Source organism: Ziziphus jujuba, chromosome 11 (genome assembly GCF_031755915.1).
Source record: "Ziziphus jujuba cultivar Dongzao chromosome 11, ASM3175591v1".
Lineage (NCBI taxonomy): Eukaryota > Viridiplantae > Streptophyta > Magnoliopsida > Rosales > Rhamnaceae > Ziziphus > Ziziphus jujuba.
The window spans coordinates 19,430,001-19,448,204 of record NC_083389.1 but is presented as its reverse complement, the minus strand read 5'-3'; positions in this window follow the sequence as shown (position 1 = coordinate 19,448,204).

Below are 18,204 nucleotides of genomic sequence, written 5' to 3'. Positions count from 1 at the left end.
CGAATATTTAGTATATAAAATGACTATTTCTAATAAAATATGAATAGCTTTTCATGGGAATAAAAAAATGATAAGGGAATAATCATTCATATTTTTATATTTAGTTAAAATATTGAATAAAAATCAGGTTTAGCCATTTTGCAAAATATTTTTGGTCTAAAAATTTTTTAAATTTGGTAAAAGTTAATTAAAATTTATTTTTAGATTTATTTATGTATTTTTACTTTATGACAATTCATCTAAATCTAAATTTATCAAAATATGGTAAGTATATTTTTGAAGTTTATCTAAGTAGAATGCATGAATAACAGTTCTAAAGTTTTTTTTTTTTTAAAGGAATAATTATTTCTTCAAATGGAGGCATATATATTCTTAAGGAATAGTTATGTCCAAATTTAAAAAGTACCAAATGTAAATACCTAAACCTATAAAATAACTATTCTATTCCTACATCTATTTCATAAGTCAAACGTTTCATATGAGTATGCAAAAAACCCAAGTAATTGAAAAAAAATTAACTAATCAATCCAAACCAATTGAATTTTTGGATGAGGCCACCAACTTCAATTTTCAGCAATGAAAAGCCAATAGTCACTGAAATTGATCAATTAAAATTTTTTAATAGCTTTTTCAATAAAATATATAAAATAAGACTTAAATTTAGGTCTCAGATATGATTGGCCTAGAATAGGGGATGCTCCCAACTCAAAACTGAAATCACTTTTTATTTTTTTAAATATAGCTATATATATATATATACTCAGTTACTTTTTCATTGAAATTTTCAATTCCTTATATAAATATAAAGCTTTGGCTTTTAGATAATCTAAGGTTAAAAAATCCATAGATAATGTCCTAGTACATGGTAAAAAAATCAATAGCAACTTATCTAGTATTTTTGGAAAAGACCAAATAAGTTAGCGAATCACCATAAACACCCCTCAATGTTTTGTATAATCTCGTGCTAGGACCTGTGGTTTTAAAAGTGTCATAAATGGACCCCTCACTATCAGTGCAAATCCGTTAAACATAACAATAGATGGATATAACAAATAAAACACTTATACAAAATGATGCATGGTGATCTGAATTGTGGGGCAGTATGCCATGGCTTCTAGTAGAAACCCACCTAGATTTCCATACTTGCAATGGAGGACTAATAATAAAGGTGCAAATTCTTCCCTTCGATCTCTCCTAAACAATATGACCTCCATTTTCTTCTTTTTACATATTGTAATCTTCATCTAGACAAAAATATTTTTGAGATAAAAGGAAGAATATGAGAGAAATGCAAGAAAATAATCGAATTAAAGGCTACATGAAAAGGGAAATAAAGCATATGAAATTGTTGATGAACAATCAAGGCTATGTATAGTTGAAATAATAAATCTCACCAAGCAAAATAACCAACAAGAAAATATGCAAGTAATAGATGAACCAAGCAACAAAAATCAATTATGTTTAGAAAGAGAGAGAGAGAGAGAGAAGCATTTAAATATTAAAAAGAGAGAAAGAAACAAGAACACCAAGAAATACGTGGTTTGATCAAGTTGATCTACATCCAAGGGCCAAGTAATAAAGGATTTCTTATTATTCTTGAAGAAATACAAACTTGATTTGGTCTCCAACAATGGTTTTCCTAAGAAAAATAAAGCGAACGCTTTTTTTTTTTTTCACTAAAATAGGGTTTCTTTCAATTCAGCAACCCCCATTTTGATTTCTGAAAAAAGGTATTACACTTATGAAGGGAAAAATAATAAATTCGAGCAATCTGAAGAGCAATGGCATGCCACGCACCTAGTTTTGGTGCACAGACCCTTTGTCTTGGCACTCACATGCATTAGCTATTGTTGAGAGTAGCTTGGGATGAGTCATGGCATGCCCACGCACCCTTGGCTCTGTGTACCCACTAATGGGCTTTCAAAAAATTGACAATTCGTGCACATGCACTTCTCTCTTTGGCATCCACATGCATAAGTGTGGAATTACAATGCATTGGCATTTACTTGCTGCCGGCACTTCTCTTATCTATCCAAAATCATAACACCTCATGCCACCAACTGTCTCTTCAACATCACCACTCTTTGTCATGTCACATCAATACCAATTTCATTAGAACTTATGTACTATAAAGTTAAAGTCATTAATCATCAATTCTTCACCTTAAATCTAAATTTCATTTCTTCAATCTCTACCTCCTACTTACATGGTCACATGTTCATCACTTTTTGAGATCTGTCAAAATCTTTTCACCTACAATCTTCGCCAAATCAACCTCACCTTTGTTTATTAAATCCTTGGCAAAGTGATACTTCTTCTCGATATGCTTTATTCTAGCTGAGACTGCTAGGTTTTTTTTACCCAAAAAATTGCACTTTTGTTGTTCCAACGAACAATGACTTGGTTTTGGAAAACTTGAACCTCATTAGCCAATCATTTTAACCACAATGCCTCCCTAATGGCTTCCGTCATCGCCAAATACTTAACTTTCATAGTTAAGATAGTAACCACAACTGGGAACAATACTATCCAACTTATAATATTCCCCAAAGCCAAGAAAATATAGCCCAATAAAGATTTCCTCTTATTTTGATTACCACTATGATCCACATCAACATATTCTATGATATAATCACCAACATTGTTCCCTCTCCATTATAATAGTACAACATGCATGGATCCTCTCAAATGTCTCAAATCGATTTTATTGCTTCCTAATGTGATTTGCCCAGATTACTCATATATATACTAATAACACTCACCATATGAGCAATGTCCAATCTAGCACAAATTATCAAATACATTATGCAATCAACGACACTTGCATTTGGTGTTTTAGCCATACTCTCCATCTCTTGTTGATCATTTGGGCTTTGTTTTTATTGTTTTTGAAAACTCAAAACTCATTGACCAACCATTTTAACCACAATTCCTTTTAATGGCTTCTGTCACTATTAAATACTTAACTTTCGTACTAAAAATAGTAACTAGAAGTTGGAACAATGTTCTCCAACTTATAATATTCTACAATACAATCATCGACATTGATGCGTTAATGTTACAATAGTGCAACATCCATGAATCCTTTCAAATGTCTCAAAATCCATTGTAGTGCTTCCCAATGTGGTTTGCCCAAGTTACTCATATATATACTAACGACACTCACTATATGAGCAATGTTCGGTCTAGTTCAAACTACCAAATACATGACACAACAAATGACACTTACATATGGCATCTTAGACATATTCTCCATCTCTTGTTGATCATTTTAGCTTTATTTATTGTAGTGCTTCTTAATGTGGTTGCCCAAGTTACTCATATATATACTAACCACACTTACTATATGAGTAATATTTGGTCTAGTACAAACTATCAAATCCATGATACAATAAATGACACTTGCATATGGCATCTTAGCCAGACTCATCATCTTTTGTTATCATTTTAGCTTTATTTAGCCAATAATTTGAAGTGGACTACTAAAGGTGTGATCTTTGGATTTGCATACTTCAGGTTGAACCTTTCCAATACATTTTTCAAACACTTCCTTTGAAAAAAAAAATATTTCTTGCTTCTCTTTATCTCAAAGTATGTCAATTTCCAAACTTTTCTTAGCTTCTCCAAGGTTTTTCATCTTAAATTTTAAACTCACCATCCTTTTCAAATTGCCTATTTCCTTTGTATATTTGCACTCTATCAACATATCATCAACATACAAAAAAAGATATATGAACTCCATATTCAACAGTTCCTTATAATACACACAAAGATCAAACATGCTCCATTTTAAGCCAATATCAAGCATAAACATGTCGAATTTCTTATACCATTGCCTAAGAGATTGCCTTAAATCATAAAAGGATTTTTTGAGCAAACATACTTTAGGACCTATTGCATAGCCTTCAGTTTGAGTCGTGTATATCTTCTCATCGATATCCCCATGTAAGAAGACTGTCTAGGTACCTAATTGATGCAATTCAGGGTTCTTTTTTATCAGTAGTGACAAAAAGATACTAATAGAGGTATGTCTCATAATTGGAGAGAATGTTTCATTGAAACATACCTCCTCCTTTTGTATGTAACCCTTGTCAACCAACCTTGCCTTAAACCTTGGTGCCTTAACTCTGGGTACACTTTCTTTCCTTTTAAACACCCACATCCACATACAACCAACTACTTTTCCAATATTAGGTTTTCAATCAATTTTGAAGTTTGATTCCGATGCAAGGATTCAATCTCATCATCCATGGCCACTTTCCACATTTTCGAGTCTTTTTATTTCAAAGTTTACTCGTATGTGTCTTGCTCCAAGTTCATATCCTCTGCAACTTCAAGTGCATAAGTAATGCAATTTGCAAAGCCATGCATATCTAGCGCCTTAGTTTGTTTTCTAACTTTATCACCAGCCAAATTATAGTCTTTGAGGTCTTTACCTTCAAAAATTTTCTCCTTGGTATGATCATCTACTTTAAAAACTTGTTCTTGAGTTTCTTGCATATCATGTTTCTCCTCATGAGTCGCATCTTCAATTAATTTGTTTGATAAATAAATCCTTAAATGAAATGTCTCCTCACAAACTTCACTTTCATCTAAAAATTCATTGTCCTTTGGCAAACCATGCATCTCACTCTCATTAAACACCACATCTCCACTAATCACATATTTCCTTGTAACTATATTTCAAAGTCTATAGCCTTTTACACCATCCAAATACCTTAAAAAATATATATTATATAAACTTTGTGTGTATTTTACCTTCGTTGACATGTACAAATGAAGTGCAATCAAAGACTAAGATTACTCAAATTTTATGTATGCTTGGACCATATCTCCATTAGAGTCGTGAACCCTATAGCACTCGATGGACATTGATTGATTAAATACACTGTAGTATTCAATACCTCCTCCCAAAACTTTATGGGTAATTTAGAATTGGATAGCATACTCCTTACCTTTTAAAAAAGGGATATTGGCAGCCATGCACCCTAAACTTTATCGAAGTTGACACATTGCATTCTAAACTTTTTATCCTTGCAATCTGCACCCGAAACTTTCATTTAACTTATACTGTTGGTTTTTCTGTTAAAAAATCATAATGGAATGATCACATGTCACGCATGTGCTTATCAAGCAAGGTTAAATCAGGTAATTTCATTGTTTTTCAATTTAGAAATTAGGGTTCCTTTATCGTATTCATCTTCTCTCTCTCAGTCCTCTTTCTACTTATACTTCTGCCACCACCACTTCCTTCTCCTTTTCAACTTTCTCTCTCTATCATTTCTTGAGGTGATTCAGCTTCAAATCCTTCCTAAATGCCACTGAGATTGCTAGCCAATCCACTCGGATTATCGAAGCTAGGCTTAGCGTCATGAACCCCAATTCCAAACGAACCAGCCTCATTGCTGTTAAATGTGGGATGTCGGTGCTTTAGGACAAATGAAGTTGCAGGGTTCTCATCATAATTCTTTGGGTTGATGATAATATTGTCTCTCAGGTTAAGACCATCGACAAAGATTGCACTACTGCCTTCCAGGTACGATTTTAAGATTGCCTTCATGCTTTCTTTATGTCTAAATCAAGATTTAACAGAATATATAGAATAAATTAGTTCAAGTTTGGATTTTTTTTTTTGAATTTTTTTTTTTTGTTACTAGGATAACAAAGTCCCTCTCTTTTACTATTGTATGTTTTATAAGTCGTGTATGCAAGCAAATGGTAAGAATTTCTTGTTTTTTTTATTATACATATCGGTATGACCTCCTTCTTGATTGATTTCTTTTGCCTACAGCAAAACATTGTCGGTCTTAAACCTTCCCAAATATCATATACAAGAAAATGGGATCATTTTCGTTGGAATTTCTCAAATGGCATCGCCAATTTTTTTTTTTTTTATGCCTTTTGTAAATTGGTTTCCTATGAAAATGAAAAATCAACGATTTGTTTCTTCTCTTAAATAAAATATTTTTGTTATAAAAATTTATGAATTATCCTCAAAAGAGAAGAAAAACAAAGATGTAAAATAATTTATTAAAATTACTTAAAAGATATTTTGTGGTTGGCCATTTTATTGGTTGTAGTAGGCCGTTTTAAGTTGAAAATAGTGAAATTACCTAATTTAACCTTATTTGATAAGCACATGTGTGACACATGATCATTCCATTATGATTTTTTAATAGAAGAACCAACGGTGCATGTTAAATGGAAGTTTGGGGGGCAGATTGTTAGGAAAAAAAGTTTAAGATTCAATGTATCAACCTTGACAAAGTTTAAGGTGCATGACTATCAATATCTCTTTAAAAAATGATCCTCTTCATCCATTGTGCAAGACCATTTATTGTAGATTCATATGCATGGTCTTGTATCTCACAATTCCATGCCCATTACAATAGGAATTGACTCCTCATGTGCAAAACTCAAGTCCATTTTCTATCTGAAGACTCTTAATCTTCTTTTCAATATGGTTTTTAGCCATTACTTTCCATTCCTTGAACTTTTGAGAGGTTATATTCTTGATTTTCATTATGTACACCTATACTGTTCAAGAATAATCATCAATAAGAGTTATAAAGTATCTATAATCACCCATGGTTGAGTTCTCGTTGGACCCCACATATCGGAAAGAATATGATCTAAGGTTCCTTTGGTTTAATGAACCACTATATTGAACTTCACCCTAGCTTGCTTGCCATATATGTAATGAACATAAAAGTCAAGTTTCTCCATCTTATGCCCATATGAAAGCCCTTGTTTACAAAGCTTAATTAGCCATTTCTCGCTCATATGGTTTAACATTCTATACCACAGTGTAGTCTCACTCATCTTGTCATTAGTCGAGATCAAAGCTTCATCTTGAACCACACTTCTATCAAGCACATATAAGCCACCAACCTTTGAAGCCTTCATAGCCACTAACTTTAAAATTTTTAATGTAGTACTTTTCACCTTGTACAAAGAACTATTATCATCCAACACACTAAGAGAAATCAAATTCCATCTTAAACTAGGAACATAGCTCACATCGATTAAAATCCATACAATTCTATCATGCAACTTCAACTTTACTGTGCTAATTCCTTTAACCTCGTAAATTGCATTATTGCCCATGAAAACTCACCCTCCATTAAGTGAATATGGCTTCGGTATCTATGCTAAGGTGTAGTCTCGCTCAAATTCTAATTAGTTGAGATTGAAGCTTCACTTTGATCCAAACTTCTATCAAGCACATATAACCTTTGAAGCCTTCACAGTCATCAACGTACCTTTCAAAACCTTATATGTACTATTTTTTGCCTTATACAAAATCATCTAATGCACGAAGAGAAATCAAATTCCTCCTCAATCTAGGAATATACATCACATGGGTCAAAATTTGCACAATTCCATTATATAGTTTCAAGTTTATTATGCTAATTCCTTTAACCGTGTAAATTCCATTGTTATCCATTAGAACCTATCCTCCATTAAGCTTCTCGAAAGTATCAAATTCGTTTATTGTTGGACTCATGTGAAATGTGCCACCTGAGTCAAGAATCCACTCATTACCATTGTTGTGGTCAGCTACAAGTAACACTTTAGTGCTTTCATAGCTTTTCATTACAACACTAACATCTCCATTAGTTTGCTTTTCATTTTCTTTCCCAATTCTTTCTAAAGAATCCTTCTTGAAATGCCTTTATTTATTAAATGAAAATATCTCATTTTGTCCTTTGATTTTGACCTTTGTCAACTTTTTCTATGCCAATATATTATTCTAGACCGCTCTGAGGTTCTAAATCACTCTAAGAGACCCTCACCATGTCTATCATTACCACTGATCTTTTACTCTGCATCTTTTTCCATGATAGTCACTATCACTTATTTCAACTCCAAAGATTGTCTTCCATAGTTGAGAGTTTTCACAAAGCTCTCATTTCCTCACGATAAGGAATTTAACCAAATTATAGCTATATCCTCATCCGTAACTAAGATTTGCAAAATCTTCATATCTTGAATCAACTTTCTAAAGTCATCAAGATTGTCACTCAAAGACTTTCCTTTTTTCATCTTGAAACCATAGAAGCTTTACTTTATATGGCTGCGATTTGGGATTATTGTAGTCATGCATCTTTCTTCCAACTTCATCCAAACATCCACCACCATCTTTTCCCTTGAGGCTTCTTTTAAAACCTTGTTTCCTAAACCAATAGTTACTGTACTTTAATTTTTTTTTCAATAATTAAGATTATGTGTACTGAGATAATAAATTTCACCAAGTAAAATAACCAATAAGGAAATATACAAGCAACAAATGAACAAACAACGACAATCAACTATATCTATGGAGAGATCGACAAGCATATAAATAAAAAAGAGAAAGCTATTCGATCATATTGAACTACATCAATGGGCCAAGCAATGAAGGATATTTCATTAAACTTGAATAAATACAAGCTTGATTTTATCTCTAACAATGGCTTCCCAAAAGAAATAACGAAAATGCTCTTTCTTTCACTAAAATAAGGTTTCTCTCACTTCAATGGACCTTATTTTGATTCCCAAAAAGATATTAAACTTATGAGGGGCAAATTGATAAATTTGGACAATCTAGATAACAATGGAGCGCCATGCACCCAATCTTGGTGCATGCACATTAATTATTGTAGATAGTAGCTCTGTTCTGATTGTCCACTGATAAGCAGCCAACAAATTGACGACTTATGCACATGCACTCTTGATTTACATCCAAGTCCATAAATATGGAATGGCAACACATGGGTATTCATTTGCTGCCAACACTTATATTATCTATCAAAGCTTATGCCACCTCATGCCACCATTTGTCTCTTTATCATCACCTTTATTCGTCATGTCATTTCAAGATGAACTTTCCTATGCCCAAGTGAGGTTTTAACTCAAAACTAATTGGTTATGAGTGGAGTAGCCTACTTGAATTATATGGTGGATTTTCATTGAATTTCCTACCAATGTAAGACTTCATTTACTTTTTCCCAATAATTACCCTTTTAAATAAAGGACCACATTTCTTTTTTTTTTTTTGGCCTTTAATTGGCACTGCTTCAAACTTACTTTCCCATCTCATTGAGTGATCTTTATCATGGGAGGCACAATTGAGCAACCACGAAGCTTCCATCACCTTGATATGAAATTTCCATCATCAAGTTTCTGACCACCATCGTGTAGTTATCTTCCATCCTAGTCTATCATGGGGCCTAGCACTATTTGATTCATCTATCTATCCACCCAATAATTTTTTTTGGCTTTAATAGAACTTGAATAGAGTCTACAGCCACTCTGCCCAAGCCTATCTTGCCTTGGCCCAATTGGTTACGGGTGAAGTAACCCACTTAGGTTATATGGTAGATTTTCTTTGAATTTTCTACCATTGTGGGATTTTGTTTTCTTTTTTCAACACTTGTGTACTATGAATTTAGAGTCACTAATCTTTAAAAAGAAAAAAAAATGAGGAAGAAAGATTTTAAAAAATAACAGATCGAATGAAACAAGGGAATACAGATTGATTTTTGGTTTTAAGCTAAGGTGATTTTTGGTTTTGAGCTAAGGTAAATGGGTTTCTGGTAATCAATTTGTTTAGGGGAATATTCTTTTTTTTTTTTTTTTGTACAGTTAGTTTGAATTTGATAATATTAAAAAAAAATATCTAAAGTTAAGACTTTTGATTATGAACCGTTTATGAAGAAAATTTGCTTTGTAAAGCGGGTTTTTATTTTGATAATATTTATTAAAACCTTTGGATTTATAATTTAGGTTTTGTCAACTAACTATTTAGGGTTACGATTTTTGGTTTGTTTAAGAGTTTAGATTTATACTAATGTTTAATTTATGAGCCTTATTTTAATTTGTGTTGATAGATTTGAACCAGATAAAGAAGAAGCAAAAATGAAGACTAATTATGAAGAAAGTCTTCAACAAGGTAAGTCCATAATCTTATTTTTATGCTTTGTTGGGAAAATGAAGAATATGTTGGGATTAAAAATTATGAGGATTCATAAAAATTATTGCTTCTCGCTTTAATTTTGAGCTCGATCTTGTCATTTGTTTATAAGTGATAGCTACACATATTTGTTGCTTGTTTTGGCTTCAAAATAAGTTAAAGGATTGTGAATTTTTTTTACTTAATTTGTTGCTTGTTATTTGAGGGTGATTGTTGTATATATCTTTGTTGTTTGTTGTGGAAACTAATTAAAATGGATGTGCTTTGCATCTGGGTATGGATGTTATGACATATATGTAAATTTGATGGTTTCCTAGTTTAAAAATGTTCAATTGCTTTTAGATATTATAATATGCATACAAATACATTCTATTTACTTTTCTATGATGCTATGACATGCTTTTATTTTCATTTTTAAATGTTATGCATGTAAATTTGCTGGTTTCTACTTTACACGTATGTTTAATTTTTTTCAGATAATACACTATGCATATAGATACAATCTGTTTGCTTTCATATGCATTTGTGTTTAATTGTATGATGTTATGACATGCTTTTATTTTCATTTTTGTTTAATGTTAGGATGGCTATGAGATATATATGTCAATGTAGGAAATTTAATGCATATATATATATATATATGAACTTTTTGTTGTGAATGAAAATTAAATAGGTACTTTTTTGTGTAAAGGATACCTCTTTAATTCAAAAAGTTCCTATTTAAATAAAAGAGTACCTTTACATTTGGAAAAAAAAACCTTTTTAATTTAAAGGGTGTCTTTTCATATAAAAAGGTACATTTTCAATTTAAAAGATACATATTCAAATTACAAGGTATATGTGAATTAATGGAAATGTATATGTGAATTTATGAAGAGGTATCTATGAAACTTTTTTTTATTTAATACGTACTTATTCATTTTAAAAAAAGATACGTTTTATAATTAAAAGGGTATGCATAGAGAGGTATGTTTATGCCTATAAATACAAGCTCCCCCAAAGCAATCATTATTCAATTTATTTTACATTCATATCTTAGATATCAGAGAGCATTAGCATACAATAGTGAGAGAGTCTTAAGCATCTTCTTGGTTCATTAGATCTTGTAAATTAGAGTGCTACTTTCACAAGATTAAAATCATTGTATCCTGAGAGATGGACGCCATCTATCCCTAAACACCTTTATGGGGCGTAATTCATCTTAAGGTCAATATGTCCAACACAATCCTTGACTTATTTATAGTTTTTCTATTTATTTAACTTCTATATATACATATATATTGGTTATTTTTTTAAGTATTAATTTTATATGAATATATATATATATATATATATATATATATATATTATAGTTAAATATCTATCATAAATATTTTTTGAGTTATATTATATCAATATGGAACCTATTCTAAAAATCTTAACATGAATTATTTGTGCTTTTGCTTTATATCTTTATAAAGTTAGTTCATTTCTTTGTTAATTATACTCCTATATTGATGTTGCTCTCTAAATTCTAGTTTAAGATAAAATGAGTTGTCCAAGTAATGAGAGTGAGATTATGGCTTTGCCTAGTCCTTTTATGACTATGGGCTATTTATATGTGCTTTTAACAATTACTTATGTTAGTCATGGGGAGAAGTCAGAAAAGTTCAATGGAACTGAGTTCAAAAGATAGCAACAAAACATGCTTTTCTATTTGACTACTTTGAATATAGCTAAGCTTTTTAAGAAAGATGACCTTGTGCTTAGCACATATGTGGAATATGTGGCTGCTGTAGATGCTTGACACCACACGGATTTTTTTGTGCAAAAATTATATCCTTAATGGATTGGAAAATACACTTTATAATGTGTAGAGTTCAATCAATACTACAAAAGCCTTATGGGAGTCTTTTGATAAGAAATACAAGTTCAAAGATGCTGAGGGCTTATTTTTAATGGAACAGCAGTCTATAATATTATTCAAAAATATTTATGAGAAGAATTCTCTTTATTCTCTTTGAACACCTAAAACACCGAAGGTGACCATTAGAATCTGAGCTTAATTTTGATTCGGGCTAGTATAATATGGGTTTAGGAGCAAGTCAACCTAGATTTGTATCATTTCACATATGCCATTATAACGAGTAATACTATTAAATTGCAATAGTAAGATTTACTACATTCGAATGAAACTTATAATGAAAGGCAACAGGCCAAATAAGATAAATCCATTAAAACAAGGGAAAAAATATATTAATAACATAGAATGACTCATCCATGTTTTCTAGCATCCGGTTCCTAGTGTCCACTAGACCATTGAAAATCCTAGCGCTACTCGATTGAGCTATCAAGCGGAATGGAGTATGTACATGCTTTCCTATTATGACCAGTATTATGATGAACAACGTAGGCGGGTGCAAGGCACAAGGGGGCTACCTGGTGTCCAATTCCATATTGTCCTAGTGTAGATCAAAAGATGATTCAAATGTACTAATAGTTACTCTCATAACCCTGATAACTTTTTAGAGTGGTTGGCTTCAGATTTTGAAATAACTTCAAAATTAAGCATGCTGAGACGAAAGCAATCCTAGGATAGATGACTTCTGAAAAGCTCTACGAAAATCCCATATCGAATGTTATTGCCAAATTGGAGAAAATATCGATACAGAGTAATAAGTTCACTAGTGATGTTAGGATGTTACAAACGATATCAGAGCCTTTACATGGTCAGAAGTGTGTGAGCGAGAACGTTGTGCCTCTAGGGGGTGATTATGATGACCAATTTGGGTGAGTACGGGGCACTAGCAAGCTACTTAATATCTTATTCCAAATTATCCAGGTGTAAATCAAGAGATGATTTAAATATAATAATAGTCATTCTCATAACACCGATGTCTTTTCAAAGCTATTAGGTTTAGGGTTTGAAAGAACTCCAAAATTAAGCGTGGCAAGTGCAATCCTAGGATGGGTGATCTCCTGGAAAGCTTGAACAAAATATCGAGTGTGGTGGCTAAATTAGAGACAATATTAGCAAATAATGACAGGTCTGCCAGTGGAGATGGGATGTTACAAGTATGCTTACATCAGCCACATTTTTTTTTTACAATCCAGTCCTCCTCTTAAGGTGGAACCAATTGGTTCTAGGTTGTTTAGCCCTTCGAGGAAACCTAGATGGAAGCATAACCATGTTTAGAACATCAATGGGAGCATGCCATTGTTTTGGATCTCCAAGTGAAAAAATAATTTCAGAGTAAGTTGCATGGAGAATATCACCATAGTAAAAAGGATCTCACAAACTATAAGGTAAAATGTTTCAATCCTTACAAACAATAATAGCATGTATGCTAAGGTAGCCATTAAGCTTCAACTTGTGGCATGAGCATGTCATAGATCACTACCATGCACTTTAAACTTATATAAGTCAACTAGCACCATGTAGAAAGTAGGGGATGCCTTTCTACATTGTTGCAAAATTTTGTCCAACTCCTTAGTAGAAGAATTATTCATGTGGGTTACTGCATTATTTCGCCTCTTATAAAACCACCTCTGCAATATCCCCTTGATACGATCAAGAAGTGGAATAACTAGAGCTAATCTTGCTCCTTTCAAAAAAGGTATCAATGCTTTCTGCAATGTTAGTAGTCACGATATCAAATCGATTACCAAGGAAATTTGTGCGTGCCCACTTCATTGGATTTGCATCTAATAGATATCGTGCATAGTCAAGGTGTAATTGGTGAAGTTGCCCCATATACATGTCAAAGTCTTTTACAATCAAAGATCTAGATGCTGAATAGAATATATTGCTAATATTCTCCCATCAACGGATTTTAGGAAACTTTGCCCTAATATTTTTCCTTACATTGTGTGCGTAGTATGTATGGTATGCACTGGGATAAATTGATTGAATCGCAAGCACGAAGCATGGGTGTCTATATGTTACAAAGACTAGATCATCGGGAATCTCCTTATGCTTCCTTAAATCTTGTACAAAAACAAGTGTAGAAGACTTCATTCTCAGTAGCCTCGACTCCAAATGCTAATTGATAAATCTATTCATTTCCATCCATACAAGTTGTAATATACAACATACCACTATATTTATTATTCAAAAAAGTGTCATCCACAAAAACCATAGACATGTATGTTGAAACCCCTTAGATGCAAGCTCCAGAATCCATGAAGTAATATTAGAATCTATTATTTGAGTCCATCTCAATATAGGTGAATGAGCAAGGATTGTTAGTTTCCAAAACAGAAACCATAGTGATAGCATCGGATAAGATTATTTTGGTATCTTATATACAGTTGCCTGTGCACATTCTCTAGCTCTTCAAGCTTTGTCATTGCTAACATTCGCCCCGAGCTCCCTACTTACATCATTCATCAACTTGGTTGGTTTGAATTGACATCCAATAGTTTTCAACCTTAACTTAAATAACTTTCCAATTACTAAATTACCAGCTTGTCAATGATTGCAATGCATAATGTCCAAATTGTACATGTGAGTTAGGACATATATTCTGATAAACTAAGAGTTTGTTAGACCAATCCTTATTGGTTGGAGTTTTCATGTATAATTGCTATCAATATATCCAACATCATATTGCCCTGTGTTGGATGTATTAGCTATAAATTTGAAATTTTTCTTGATAGTATGAAGACTTAGCTTCTTTTTAAGATCCTGTTTACTTGGAAAATTTTGGTCCTTCTCTATTGTTTGACATGTGCTTGATGAGGAAAACTCTGGAAGTAGGATAGGAGGAATATATGGAGCATAAAGGATAGGTGAGTCTATAACCATAACCACAGCACCATCAGTTCACACACCTAAAAGAAATTGACCATGTCCTCTACCACCTTTGGTAGTAACTCCTTCTGGACTATTACCATGCAAACTATTAGCACTTGAACTTTTCTGTGTAACATCTTTGTGTGGAACATCTTTGTGCGAAATATCATCAGCATATCAATCATCATCATCATTATTAACATTTCGATCATCATCAATATCAAAGTGTGGAGTATGAGGTGGAAACTCATCACCACATGGATCAAATATAAATGTTATGTCCTCATTAGGACTGTTAACAACATCATTCAAAGCCCATCGTTTAATGAAGTCATCATGTAGACATTCATTGTCAACATCAGTGTTCCTTCGATATTCATTTAATTGAGTTTTCTAGTACTTGCGTTTTAGACATTTGTGTCCCCAGCACTTCACGTTTTACCAATCGTGTTGATGCCAATTATGTTACTGGAACTTCCAGTTTAAGTGCCACATATGTTGCTGGCACTTGCATTTCTAGAATAGGCACAAAGGTTTTCTATACTTCCACTTTTGGAGAGGGGACCCCAATTCGATCATTATGATTTGGGTAGGATTTGAGTATGGAATATGATTGCTACCATAAACACAAGAAAATCTTCCATGTATAGTTCTTACATGTTGCAAACTCTTCAACTACGGTAAACTCTTTAACTGTGGCGCTTGAAAGACTATGTCAACATATAATGGAGATCTGAATACGGGTGAGTTTGTCATCTGCTTGTCATTGAAAATTGCTATGGCCATATCGATTGTGCAGGGGCATGGTGACTCATTTGGAACATTAAGCGCAAAGAAAAACTTCATATTGAGATCATATTAATGTGTGTCCAAACCTTTTGATTTCATAACTCAATCCTTCAGCTCACACAGTGTAGAACTCTTTTTTATGTACATGGTTTTCATCTTTGAATCTTCATGCAACCACACATCCTTTTCATTTTTAATCCATTTTCTATCTTATGAGATTTTTATTGGAATCATTTCCATTTTACTGCAGTGAAACAAATCAAAACTCAAAGTTGAAGTAGCACAATCCAACAAATAACAGAATGTCCAACCAAAATTGGGCATAGTTGTGCAGTTCCATTTGATTATTATTTGGTCTTCCCCTTATCTTAAATTCACGTCCCCCGCTCCAATTGCGTGGGATACCAAATAAACTATTTTCTTTATCGCCTCACTTTAGTAGGGTAAGGTGTGGGGGACCATTTAGTTGTCACTTGCTATTGACCCCATCCTAAATTCTACACTTCGCTTCTAAGTAGGGCAGACCTCTACTATTGGGGTAGGATGGTTTTACTCAATTTCGACCTTGCTCCATCTAGGCAGCAAAACCCCCGCCTACAATTACACACCTCACCCATAATTATACACCCCGTCGATAATGCCCATAACGGACATGCTTTCTTTAGAGTTTTAGACTTCATATAATCAAGTTTTTTCATTCTATCTAACTAGAACAGCTGCAAATATATATACAACATGCATATACACATTATAAATTGCTAAAACATGATTTAACAAAGAAAAAGTAAATTACCTTAATAGATCTTGGAGTTATACGAATTGTTCTTGTTAGCTCCAATAAATTGTGAAATGGGGTCCAAATGACGCTTCAAAAATCTAAATATTATTACAAAAATGTCCAAGAAATTGTAGTTGTCTAATAGTTTTAGTGTAGATAAATGAAGTAATTACTGGTAAAATCACAAGCATTCCTTTGCAAATGTCGAAAGCACGTTTCATGGGATTTTGGCTGTAGGAAGGAGTTGGATAGAAGGAAAAATGTATAATAGGTATTTGATTGTGAACGATAGGTGAAAAGTGGCCAAAATTCAGTATTTTGGGAACGGTGGGTTTATTTCGATACTTTACATGAGGTGTGGGCATTCTTACCAATTTCCCAAGGATTAAAGCTTATAAAATAACCTTTATTGCCCTTAGAAAAAGCCGCCTATGAGATTTTAATGTAGAGATTTAACATTCATAATAAATTCACTACAAATTCATGTAGAAAAGAAAACAAATTTTATTTTCGTACAAATTAATCAACCAAATTGATAACTTGTAAAAATAAATTAACAAAAAAATCAGTAATAAAAACTGAAAATTGTTAACTCAAGAATTAAAACAAAAGAAAATTAACGATTAAATGATCAAAAAAATTTTCTGATTATGAGTTTGTATCGCTTAATTTTAATATTGTAAATATAATTAATTACTATACTAAATAATACTACCTAAACTAGTGTTTGTTAAAAAGGTATGTTAAAAATATTAGATAAATATTACAATTACATCAAATTATTAAGATTGTAGATTAGTGAAATATTAATAGAAGGGAATATAGATAAATGAGATAAATGTATCAGAAAAAAAGGGAAAAAATAAAATTACGAATTAATCTAGCTACGGGTAATACGAGAGAAGATGAGAGGGGCACATCTGAAATTTTACATAGATAAAATGGTAAATAAATAAAAATTAGTAAAAAAGTTGAAAAGGAATAAAATTTTGAAGGTGGGCACGTGCCCGCTGGCCCTATGTGGGTTCCCAGACTACAATACATAAACATTCACCGCCACAACTCACCACACATAACAATAGTACTCCAAATCAGAAAAGTAAAATTCCATTCGCCAATTATACTGAAGAGTGAAAGGGGGCAATGACATGTGGATAATTATTTTCTATTTCTAAATTCTGGAGGCATCAACCATCCGTGTTTTCTTTGCTGTCAAATCTCTTTACAATACTAGAGCAAGAGGAGGATGAGAAATTTCACATAATCTGGGTATGCTTGACTTATTCCTTTGATTATTTTAATATTTTGCTTAAGGAGTTTTGTTTGTTTCTTAAGTCTCTCTTTGAAATATTTCAGCCAAACCCTAAAAAAAAAAAAAAAAACAAAAAAACAAAAAGATCCCTCTTTGAAATAGAAGAAGAATAGCAGACACAGTGACTGAACTTTTTGGGTTGAGCATGCAATTAGAGCTTATTTATTTTTTAAGTGGGTGTCTTTTAATTCTGCTGTTTCTGATGTCCAGCAGTACTTATTTTGCTGCCCTTGTTTCCATGATGAAGGGGCATCTTCCTTGCAAATATTAAATTCAGGGAAAAGAAAAAAATATATAGATATATATATATATATATAATGTTTTTTTTTTTTAAAAAAAAAAACACACACACACACATACTGTTTAGAAGACCAAAAGTTATTCTTTTACTAGCATCAAAATTTTCAAAATTTTAAACGTACTGCACTAAAGCTGGTTTTGCGGATTCAAAATTTTATACAACTATTAAAAGAGATTTGATAGGGAAATTGAAAATTTTTCTCTGGTTTTTGAGAGGAATAATAAGTGTGTAAAAAAAAAAAAAAAGGATAATACTTTATTTATTGTCGAGATAGAGGACAATTGGTAGAGACGGA